At 44.8% G+C, this 11,841-nt stretch overlaps 1 long non-coding RNA gene across 1 annotated transcript in view; it reads left to right on the top strand.

The window, feature by feature from the left end:
* Nucleotides 1–11,841, top strand: part of LOC121575323 — a 115,159-nt gene that overhangs the window by 40,829 nt on the left and 62,489 nt on the right. The window lies entirely within an intron of this gene.

Below are 11,841 nucleotides of genomic sequence, written 5' to 3'. Positions count from 1 at the left end.
TTTTTCAACCACTCCAAAAATGTCTTCTTAACAAACTATAGTTTTGGCAAGTCGGTTAGGACATGTACTTTGTGCATGACACAAGTATTTTTTCCAATAATTGTTTACAGACAGATTATTTCACTTATAATTCACTGTATCACAATTCCAGTGGGTCAGAAGTTTACATACACTAAGTTGACTGTGCCTTTAAACAGCTAATTTACATCATTTGAGTCAATTGGAGGTGTACCTGTGGATGTATTTCAAGGCCTACCTTCAAACTCAGTGCCTCTTTGCTTGACATCATGGGAAAATCAAAAGAAATCAGCCAAGACCTCAGAAAAAAATTGTAGACCTCCACAAGTCTGGTTCATCCTTGGGAGCAATTTCCAAACGCCTGAAGGTACCACGTTCATCTGTACAAACAGCCGTCATACCGCTCAGAAAGGAGACGCGTTCTCTTTCCTAGAGATGAATGTACTTTGGTATCCCAGAATAACAGCAAAGGACCTTGTGAAGATGCTGGAGGAAACAGGTACAAAATTATCTATATCCACAGTAAAACGAGTCCTATATCGACATAACCTGAAAGGCCGCTCAGCAAGGAAGAAGCCACTGCTCCAAAACCACCATAAAAAAGCCAGACTATGGTTTGCAACTGCACATGGGGACAAATATCTTACTTTTTGGTCTGATGAAACAAAAATAGAACTGTTTGGCCATAATGACCATCGTTATGTTTGGATGAAAAGGGGGGATGCTTGCAAGCCGAAGAACACCATCCCAACCGTGAAGCACGGGGTTGGCAGCATCATGCTGTGGGGGTGCTTTGCTGCAGGAGGGACTGGTGCACTTCACAAAATAGATGGCATCATGGAGGAAGGAAAATTATGTGGATATATTGAAGCAACATCTCAAGTCATCAGTCAGGAAGTTAAAGCTTGGTCGCAAATGGGTCTTCCAAATGGAGAATGACCCCAAGCATACTTCCAAAGTTGTGGCAAAATGGCTTAAGGACAACAAAGGTATTGGAGTGGCCATCACAAAGCCCTGACCTCAATCCTATAGAAAATGTGTGGGCAGAACTGAAAAAGCGTGTGCGAGCAAGGAGGCCTACAAACCTTACTCAGTTACACCAGCGCTGTCAGGAGGAATGGGCCAAAATTCACCCAACGTATTGTGGGAAGCTTGTGGAAGGCTACCCTAAACTTTTGACCCAAGTTAAACAATTTAAAGGCAATGCTACCAAATACGAATTGAGTGTATGTAAACATCTGACCCACTTGGAATGCGATGAAAGAAATAAAAGCTGAAATAAATCATTCTCTCTACTATTATTCTGACATTTCACATTCTTAAAATAAAGTGGTGATCCTAAATGACCTAAACCAGGGAATTTATACTAGGATTAAATGTCAGGAATTGTGAAAAACTGAGTTTAAATGTATTTGGCTAAGGTGTATGTAAACTTCCGACTTCAACTGTACATATCTCCCTGGCATACTACATAATCTATGCAGCAGCATACAATACATTTTTGGACTCACCTTGTTGTGCTGTGCTCACTTGAACAGGAAGGTGGCGCGGCGAGAAAAAAAACAAGGTCGAATCATGACGCCAGTGATCTTCAAGTCGGAACTCTAGAATGAGGCCTGAGTTCCTGACTTGGAATTCCGAGTTGGATGACCATTCAAAACTTTTTTTCCCAGTCGGAGCTCGTTTTTTTTCAGAGTTCCCAGTTGTCTTGAACTCACTGAAGTCTGAGATTTCCCAGTTCCGAGTTTCCAGTTGTTTTGAACACGGCAGAAGTCATGCTGGATTGACAGCATGGCCAATGTATTCAACCTTTTCTGGCCCATGGTGTGTTGCGATTGAATGTTTATCCTTTTAAGCTTGGAAAAGAGACCCTTAAACCCAGACTTGGACCACACACCCTCTCCACTGAATAGCAGGCTAGTGATTGCTTTGCAAAACTTGCAGTTAGCCACTGATTCCTTCCAAACCACTCATTGTTGAATTTGCAATTTCCAACTTGTTGTGTAATGTTTCATATGACAAGGATTGAAAAGGATTTGCCAGTAGATTGTCAACTTGATTCATGATGATGACTGCTTGTCTAGCTTGCTAGCTAAGATTTTGAAAGTATGATGTTGACATGATCAGTCCAATCAAAGCTATGGTAGATATAACGTGATTTGATGTCATTTAATCTGTGGCCAATGACCTTGAGCCTTCTTGGATGGGCACTTCTAATGTAAATCTAAGGCAGCACCCAAGGGGCTTGAATTTTCTAGCTCTCCCTGTAGATTTTGTGGTGACGTAGTGTCCCCATGAGTGACAGAACACTGAGCCAATCACGGTGCAACTAGCAACTAGAGAACATTACCAACCCTACGCTCCATATTTTCCGCTGGCTGCCCCACCACCACTGAAAGCACTGAGCTTGGCTGAAACACCTGCGTTGTGGAGCTGCCTTACTCAAGAAAGCAAATAAGAGACCATGTTCATATGCGGCTTAATTAACTCAATACATTTTTTAAACATTGTTTGCAAACTGATATGTGACACGTATTAATGCCAAAATAACATGCAAAACAGGCACTTATTTTTTTTGCTAAACAGGTGGGGCTCAAAACAGGTGGGGCTCTGTCCCAACTGCCCTGCATACAGCTCTACAGCCACTGCATACAGCTCTGCATTATGTTTATTCTCATAATAAACATTGGGAATTGAATGTTTCCCCCCTCAAAGGCAACTCAGGACATGCCAGTAGGGCCTACTAGAATGATTCAATTCAATATCATAGCCAACATTCCTTTTATTTTTGTTTATCTGTTTAACTGTCAACTTTTTCTGTCAATTTCTGTGCATCAGTTCAGTGCCATTGATTTAACTCATTTATTTGTATCATAATGTCCTCTGTAAGCACATTTTCCTTTTATGTCTGCTGATCTATCTATGGTTACATACATTCATCAAGGAGAAGAAATGTCAGTTGGCTGGAGCGATGTGGATGCGTAACCAGGCGACATTTTCTTGGCTTGGAATGCCTCTCAACTTTACAGCAGGCCTACATCATGAAGCTCAAAGCTTTCCTCATAATTACACTTCTGTTCATCTGTACTTAATTACTTAACACAAGTAATTACAACATGTTGAGTCTCTCTCTCTCTCTCTCTCTTTCTCTCTCTCTCTAGTTATGTATGATGGAACAGTGTGTCCTACATACTCACAGTTAAACCAGTGGACTCATTCTGTCTGCTCTGCTATCTGGAGGGCCGGGACCTAACCTGCTAATGGTGCTATTCCTCACTCTATCTTTATTCCTGCCTCGCACGCACTCACGCACGCACGCACGCACGCACGCACGCACGCACGCACGCACGCACGCACGCACGCACGCACGCACGCACGCACGCACGCACGCACGCACGCACGCACGCACGCACGCACACACACACACACACACACACACACACACACACACACACACACACACACACACACACACACACACACACACACACACACACACACACACACACACGTGGAGGGCTCCTCAGAGGAGGAAGTCACTAAATAAATGATTAAAACATACTGTTTTGCAATAAAGGTCTACAGTAGCCTCAACAGCATCATCTAGGGTAGCACCATGGTGTAGCCGGAAAACAGCTATTTTCCGTCTGGGTACATTGACTTCAATACAAAACCTAGGAGGCTCGTGGTTGTTCTGACCCCCTTCCATAGATTTACACAGTAAGTAACTTCCAGAGGATGTCCTCAAACCTATCAGAGCTCTTGCAGCATGAGCTAACATCTTGTCCAATCCAATCAAAGGATTAGAAAATGAATCTAGTACTGAAAGCATAAGCTACAGCTAGCTAGCTGTCGATGTGCAGGGGTACGAGGTAATTGAGGTAGATATGTACATATAGGTAGGGGTAGACTAGGGAACAGGATGGACAATAAGCAGTAGCAGCAGCGTATGTGATGAGTCAAAAGAGTTAGTGCAAAGGGGGGTCAATGCAGATAGTCCAGGTAGCTATTTGGTTAACTATTTAGCAGTCTTATGATTTGGCGGAAGAAGCTGTTTAGGGGCCTGTGGGTTCAGACTTGGTGCATCGGTACTGCTTGCCGTGCAGTCGCAGAGATAACAGTGTATGACATGGGTGACTGGAGTCTTTGACCATTTTTAGGGCCTTCCTCTGACACCGCTTGGTATAGAGGTCCTGGATGGCAGGGAGCTCGGCCCCAGTGGTGTACTGGGCAATTCGCACTATCCTCTGTAGCGCCTTGTGGTCGGATGCCAAGCAGTTTCCATACCAAGCGGTGATGCAGCCAGTCCACTACAGCCCTGTCGATGTGGAGGGGGGCATGCTCAGCCCTCCGTTTCCTGTAGTCCACGATCAGCTCCTTTGTCTTGCTGATGTTGAGGGAGAGGTTGTTGTCCTGGCACCACATTGCCAGGTCACTGACCTCCTCCCTATAGGCTGTGTCATCGTCGTTGGTGATCAGGCCTACCACCGTTGTGTCGTCAGAAAACGTAATGTTGGTGTTGGAGTCGTGCGCTGCCACGCAGTTGTGGGTAAAAAGGGGGTACAGGAGGGGACTGAGCACGCACCCTGAGGGCTCCTGTGTTGAAGGTCAGTGTGGCGGATGTGTTGTTGCCTACCCTCCCCCCCGGGGCGGACCGTCAGGAAGTCCAGGATCCAGTTGCAGAGGCAGGTGTTCAGTCCTAGGGTCCTGATCTTAGTGATGAGCTTGGAGGGCACTATGGTGTTGAACGCTGAGCTGTAGTCAATGAACAACATTCTCACATAGGTGTTCCTCTTATCCAGGTGGGAGAGGGCAGTGTGGAGTGCAATAGAGATTGTGTCATCTGTGGATCTGTTGGAGCGGTATGCAAATTGGAGTGGGTCTAGGGTGTCTGGAATGATGGTGTAGATATGAGCCATGACCCGCCTTTCAAAGCATTCCATGGTTACAGATGTGAGAGCTATGTGACGATAGTAATTTAGACAGGTTACCTTGGCGCACAGGGAATATGGTAGTCTACTTGAAACATGTAGGTATTACAGACAGGGTCAGGGAAAGGTAAACATTTCAGTGAAGATTCTTGCCAGCTGATCAGTGCATGCTCTGAGTACCTGTCCTGGTAATCCATCTGGCTCCTGCGGCCTTGTGAATGTTAACCTGTTTAAAGGTCTTACTCACGTTGGCTATGGAGAGCGAGATCACACAGTCGTCTGGAACAGCTGGTGCTCTCATACATGGTTCAGTGTTGCTTACCTCGAAGCGAGCACAGAAGGCATTTAGCTCCTCTGGTAGGTTCGCGTCACTTGGCAGCTCGCAGCTGGGTTTCCCTTTGTAATCCGTGATAGTTTTCAAGCCCTGCCACATCCAACGAGCGTCAGAGCCGGCGTAGTAGTATTTGATCTTATTCCTGTATTGACGCTTTCCATGTTTGATGGCTTGTCGGAGGTCGTAGCAGGATTTCTAATAAGCTTCCGGATTAGTGTACCGCTCCTTGAAAGAGGCAGGTCTAGCCTTTAGGTCAGTGCGGATGTTGCCTGTGATCCATGGCTTCTGGTTGGGAAAGTATTCAGACCCCTTGACTTTTTCCACATTTTGTTAAGTTACAGCCTTATTTTAAATTGATTAAATAGTTCCCCCCTCATCAATCCACACACAATACCCTACAATGACAAAGGAAAAACAGGTTTTTAGAAATGTTGGCAAATGTATAAAAATTAAAAACGTAAATATCACATTTACATAAGTATTCAGACCCTTTACTCAGTACTTTGTTGAAGCACCTTTGGCATTGATTACAGCCTTGAGTCTTCTTGGGTATAACGCTACAAGCTTGGCACACCTGTATTTGGGGAGTTTCTCCCATTCTTCTCTGCAGATCCTCTCAAGCTCTGTCAGGTTGGATGGGGAGCGTCGCTGCGCAGCTATTTTCAGGTCTCTCCAGAGATGTACGATCGTGTTCAAGTCCGGGCTCTGGCTGAGCCGCTCAAGGACATTCATTTTCATCAAGGATCTCTCTGTACTTTGCTCCGTTCATCTTTCCCTTGATCCTGACTAGTCTCCCAGTCCCTGCCGCTGAAAAACATCCTCACAGCATGATGCTGCCACCACCATGCTTCACCATAGGGATGGTGCCAGGTTTCCTCCAGACGTGACGCTTGGTAAGAGTTCAATCTTGGTTTCATCAGACCAGAGAATCTTGTTTCTCATGGTCTGAGAGTCCTTTATGTGCCTTTTGGAAAGCTCCAAGTGGCCTGTCATGTGCCTTGTCTTGCTGAGGAGTGGCTTCCGTCTGGCCACTACCATAAAGGCCTGATTGCTGGAGTGCTGCAGAGATGGTTGTCCTTCTGGAAGGTTCTCCCATCTCCACAGAGGAACTCTGGAGCTCTGTCAGAGTGATCGGTTTCTTGGTCACCTCCCTGACCAAGACCCTTCTCCTCCGATTTCTCAGTTTGGCCGGGTGGCCAGCTCTAGGAAGAGTCTTGGTGGTTCCAAACTTCTTCCATTTAAGAATGATGGAGGCCACTGTGTTCTTGGGGACCTTCAATGCTGCATTCATTTTTTGGTACCCTTCCCCAGATCTGTGCCTCGACACAATCCTGTCTCGGAGCTCTACGGACAATTCCTTCGACCTCATGGCTTGGTTTTTGCTCTGACATGTACTGTCAACTGTGGGACCTTATATAGACAGGTGTGTGTCTTTCCAAATCATGTCCAATCAATTGAATTTACCACAGGTGGACTCCAATCAAGTTGTAGAAACATCTCAAGGATGACCAATGGAAACAGGATGCACCTGAGCTCAATTTCGAGTCTCATATCAAAGGGTCTGAATACGTATACGTTTTTTATTTTTAATACATTTGCAAACATTTCTAAAAACCTGATTTCGCTTTGTCATTATGGGGTATTGTGTGTAGATTGATAAGGGAAAAAATAACGTAACAAAATGTGGAAAAAGGGAAGGGGTCTGAATACTTTCTGAACAACAAGCAAAGTGATGATGCTGTATGTGGCTGGTATGAAAGTGAACTGTGTGTGCGGGTGATCAGATCAACTAGATGCAGGCAAGAGTGTGCAAGACGGTATTAAATGTGTCACTGTCTGTCACCTTGATTACTCCAATTTGTTTCTCGACCTGTGGCTATGTTGTAGGAACCTTACGATGGGTATAGGGAAAATTTGAGTATCATGTAGTAGCCTAAATCTATCGATACATTGAGCTGGGTTAATGGAATATGAATGACAGTCATCCAATATGCTGTGATAGAAATACTGTAAGGCCATGCTCACACAAAAAGACGTCATTCCTAATCTTGAACGGCACCTACTGACACACACACATACACACACACACACACACACACACACACACACACACACCACACGCACACACACACACGTATTACACTGTCATCCACTGTGATGGGAGCGAGAGGCCCCATCCAGAAATAGCCCATAGATACACTGTAGATTCTGGAGGTTAAGATGGAACAACTACAATATAGCTATCAAATTGTTTCAGATCAACATGAAGTGCCTAGGAGGTGGTTGTGTCTGGGTGGGACCTCTGACACTTAGTGATGTGGATCACAGGTGGGAGGCAACATAATTGGTTTGTCAAAATAACACTCTCTTTCACCCATCGGCCAAAACTGAGGTCTGGAGAGTAGAACTCCTGTGAAGTGAATAACTACAGTATCGCCCACACACACATCTCTCAGTAAGAGGGATGATTCACCCAATTACACTTGATGCAATTACGCTTGACTTTAGCATGCTAACTGGACCCCATTCACTCCCATTGCTGTCTAGGCATCAGTGCTGATGGCAGTCTTGCAAGACTCAATGAGGGTTAATTTACTGGCCAATAATCAATTGTCATGATATGGTTATTTTTATAGCAACTCCCTTTGTGTTTCTAAACTGAGACACATCTGTGTGTGTTTTTGTATCCAGCTTAACTGAGGAGAAGGAAAATAGAGCATTAATCTCAGCCCCACACGTCAAGCACACACACACACACACACACACACACACACACACACACACACACACACACACACACACACACACACACACACACACACACACACACACACACAGTAGAGTAGAGAACCAGAGAACACATTACTCATGCACAGAACAGAGTGTGCCCCAGGCAGGGCTCTATGTCTGGGGGCGTCTCGCTAACTGTCTGCCCTGATCCACTTTGATCATGGAGCCGAACAAAGTGGAATCAGAAAGGCTTGGCAATCTCAAGCCTGTGATGAGATACAGCGTAGTGACGTCTTGGGTGGTACTAGGCTTTTGTATGTTAATTTGTTCATTAAGGAGGGGGAGTTGTTTTTCAAAGGAGTCTTTTGAAGGTTCATGGAGATAGGAATGGGGGTAGAAGATTTTAGTAGCTGCAGAATGCCTGGTCCAAGACAATGAATGTGGAGATGAAAGCATGTGAAAACATGCCCGAGAAGGCCTTTAAATGCCTTTAGCCCAGCAGTAAGGGAGGTCTGACACAACCTAACTGTAGTCTGCATGGGGATTCTAGTCTGGGGATCAAGTGAGGATACCACATTCAATGGATGATATGGCTCCCGCCATATGGCGAGTGTGAGAGAGGTGATTTTCTACTCTGTATCTGTTGGCTGCCACTCTGCTCATCCACAGGCAGCCAGAGGTGACCCAGTCCCAGGGGACAGGGCATTCAGATGACTATGGCAGACAGACAGACAGTGACAGGTGGCAGCTCCCTGGACAGGTGACAGGAGACAGCTAGCTAGGAGAGAGATGGAGGGAGAGAATGGAGAAGTGACAGGTAGGGGAAAGACGGGGGCAGCAGTGCATCATGGGACTGTTCAGAGGGTATCCACCAAGCATTAATTTACTTCAACTTATTAAAATGTACTTTATACACAAACATCCACACACACTTGCGCACACACATACGCATGCACGCACACGTACACACACAAACAGATATGCAACCCACAGAGCTGACAAATGAGTGGAGCTAGAGATGGCCTCCCACGGCAACGCGTCACACACACACACACGACACATGTGCGTGCTGATAATAACACGCCAGGGGACCCACACATGTATTATTTAAAATAACCCAAGCATTGGGGCGAGGTGTTGCAGTGAGAGATTGTTGTACACAAATAGGCCATATTGCTAAAACTGGGACACACGTAGTAGTCTTAGAAAAACATCCCTCAGTGTGTCTCTGTAGGCAGGATGTGAGTGGCTGTGTGCTCGTTATCTGAACAAACAGAACACCGAGCTGAAGAATAGAGAACACACAGTGTTCCACAGAAAAAGGATGAAAGCCAGAAGGAAAAACAAGACATTTCCGATGAGGAACAGAACACATAGCAGTAACATAACAGAAGGGAATTATTCAGAGCGTTTTAACACATTGTAGATCCAGCAAGCAAAAACAAAGATACAGTAGATATTCTGTTCAAAAAATTTGAATATGAAACAAAATAAAGATCAGTGTTACATTTTACAGACTTATACCCTGAGAGTGTTTTTTAGTGTCTCTAAAAGAGTAAACAGTAACAACATTATCTATTTTCAATCCCCTTAGTGTTTCAGCTTTCATAGGCCTACATTGTCCTTGTTTTGGTAAGTGATGGGAGTGTGTACAGTTGAAGTCGGAAGTTTACATACACTTTTCTAAATTTCTTGTTAACAAGCTATAGTCCTTCCTTGGGAGCAATTTCCAAATGCCTGAAGGTACCACGTTCATCTGTACAAACAATAGTACGCAAGTATAAACACCATGGGACCACACAGCCGTCATACCGCTCAGGAAGGAGACGTGTTCTGTCTCCTAGAGATGAACGTACTTTGGTGCGAAAAGTACGCAAGTATAAACACCATGGGACCACGCAGCCGTCATACCGCTCAGGAAGGAGACGCGTTCTGTCTCCTAGAGATGAACGTACTTTGGTGCGAAAAGTGCAAATCAATCCCAGAACAGCAGCAAAGGACCTTGTGAAGATGCGGGAGGAAACAGGTGCAAAAGTATCTATATCCACAGTAAAATGAGTCCTATATCGACATAACCTGAAAGGCTGCTCAGCAAGGAAGAAGCCACTGCTCCAAAACAGCCATAAAAAAGACAGACTACGGTTTGCAACTGCACATGGGGACAAAGATCGTACTTTTTGGAGAAATGTCCTCTGTTTGGCCATAATGACCATCGTTATGTTTGGATGAAAAAGGGGGGTGCTTGCAAGCCGAAGAACACCATCCCAACCGTGAAGCACGGGGGTGGCAGCATCATGCTGTGGGGGTGCTTTGCTGCAGAAGGGACTGGTGCACTTCACAAAATAGATGGCATCATGAGGAAGGACAATTATGTGGATATATTGAAGCAACATCTCAAGACATCAGTCAGGAAGTTAAAGCTTGGTCGCAAATGGGTCTTCCAAATGGACAATGACCCCAAGCATACTTCCAAGGTTGTGGCAAAATGGCTTAAGGACAACAAAGTCAAGGTATTGGAGTGGCCATCATAAAGCCCTGACCTCAATCCTATAGAACATTTGTGGGCAGAACTGAAAAAGCGTGTGCGAGCAAGGAGGCCTGCAAACCTGACTCAGTTACACCAGCTCTGTCAAATTCACCCGACTTATTGTGTGAAGCTTGTGGATGGCTACCCGAAAAGTTTGACCCAAGGTAAACAATTTAAAGGCAATGCTACCAAATACTAATTGAGTTTATGTAAACTTCTGACCCACTGTGAATGTGATGAAATAAATAAAAGCTGAAATAAGTCATTCTCTCTACTATTATTCTGACATTAAAATAAAGTGGTGATCCTAACTGACCTAAGACAGGGAATTTTTACTAGGATTAAATGTCAGGAATTGTGAAAACTGAGTTTAAATGTATTTGGCTAACGTGTATGTAAACTTCCGACTTCAACTGACGGTCTCTGTAACACAAAGGGACCAACCCGATCTCTGGCTTGGATTAGAGGCTGTGGCTGTGATGACTGTGATCCAACTCTGTGGTACAGTGATAAGCCTGCCGTTATATTGGACATCCCTTATCTCAAACCGAAGACCATAAAACCCTTGTCAGTGATCTGAGCCTCTGTCCACCCAGGACTGCAATGACTGCCGGGTTTCTCTCAGTAATTTTGAGGGAAAATGGATCTCAGGAAGAGAAAAACGTGTAAGACTAAGAAGTGACGGGAGACTGAGAGTCTTTGATACGAGCCACTCAAAGAGCCTCACAACTCAATAGGATGCGTCTAGACAGACGTCTGGGAGCTGCACACTGACATATTACTCCCAAGCCAGATGGAGTCAGTGGGCAAGTGTTCTTATCATTATATCTGGATCGTTCCACGAAATGAGTGCCTTTTACGTCCCTTTGATATTTTAAGTAGAGATTGTGCACAAATATTGCATTTTAAAAAGCCTGGTATATTAAATGAAGTGCCCTTTAATATACACTATCAGCCAAAATTATGGACACACCTACTCATTCAAGGGTATTTCTTTATTTTTACAATTTTTTACATTGTAGAATAATAGTGAAGACATCAAAACTATAAAATAACACATATGGAATCAAGTACATTTTACATTTACATTTTAGTCATTTAGCAGACGCTCTTATCCAGAGCGACTTACAGTTAGTGCATACATTATTTTTTATTTTTCATACCCCCCGTGGGAAGCGAACCCTACCCTGGACGACGCTGGGCCAATTGTGCGCCACCCCATGGGTCTCCCGGTCGCGGCCGGCTACGACAGAGCCTGGATTCGAACCAGGATCTCTAGTGGCACAGCTAGCACTGCGATG

The sequence above is a fragment of the Coregonus clupeaformis genome, chromosome 10 (genome assembly GCF_020615455.1).
Source record: "Coregonus clupeaformis isolate EN_2021a chromosome 10, ASM2061545v1, whole genome shotgun sequence".
NCBI classification, from domain to species: Eukaryota; Metazoa; Chordata; class Actinopteri; order Salmoniformes; family Salmonidae; genus Coregonus; species Coregonus clupeaformis.
The sequence above is the reverse complement of the archived record's forward strand: the minus strand, read 5'-3'. Positions and strand labels throughout refer to the sequence as shown.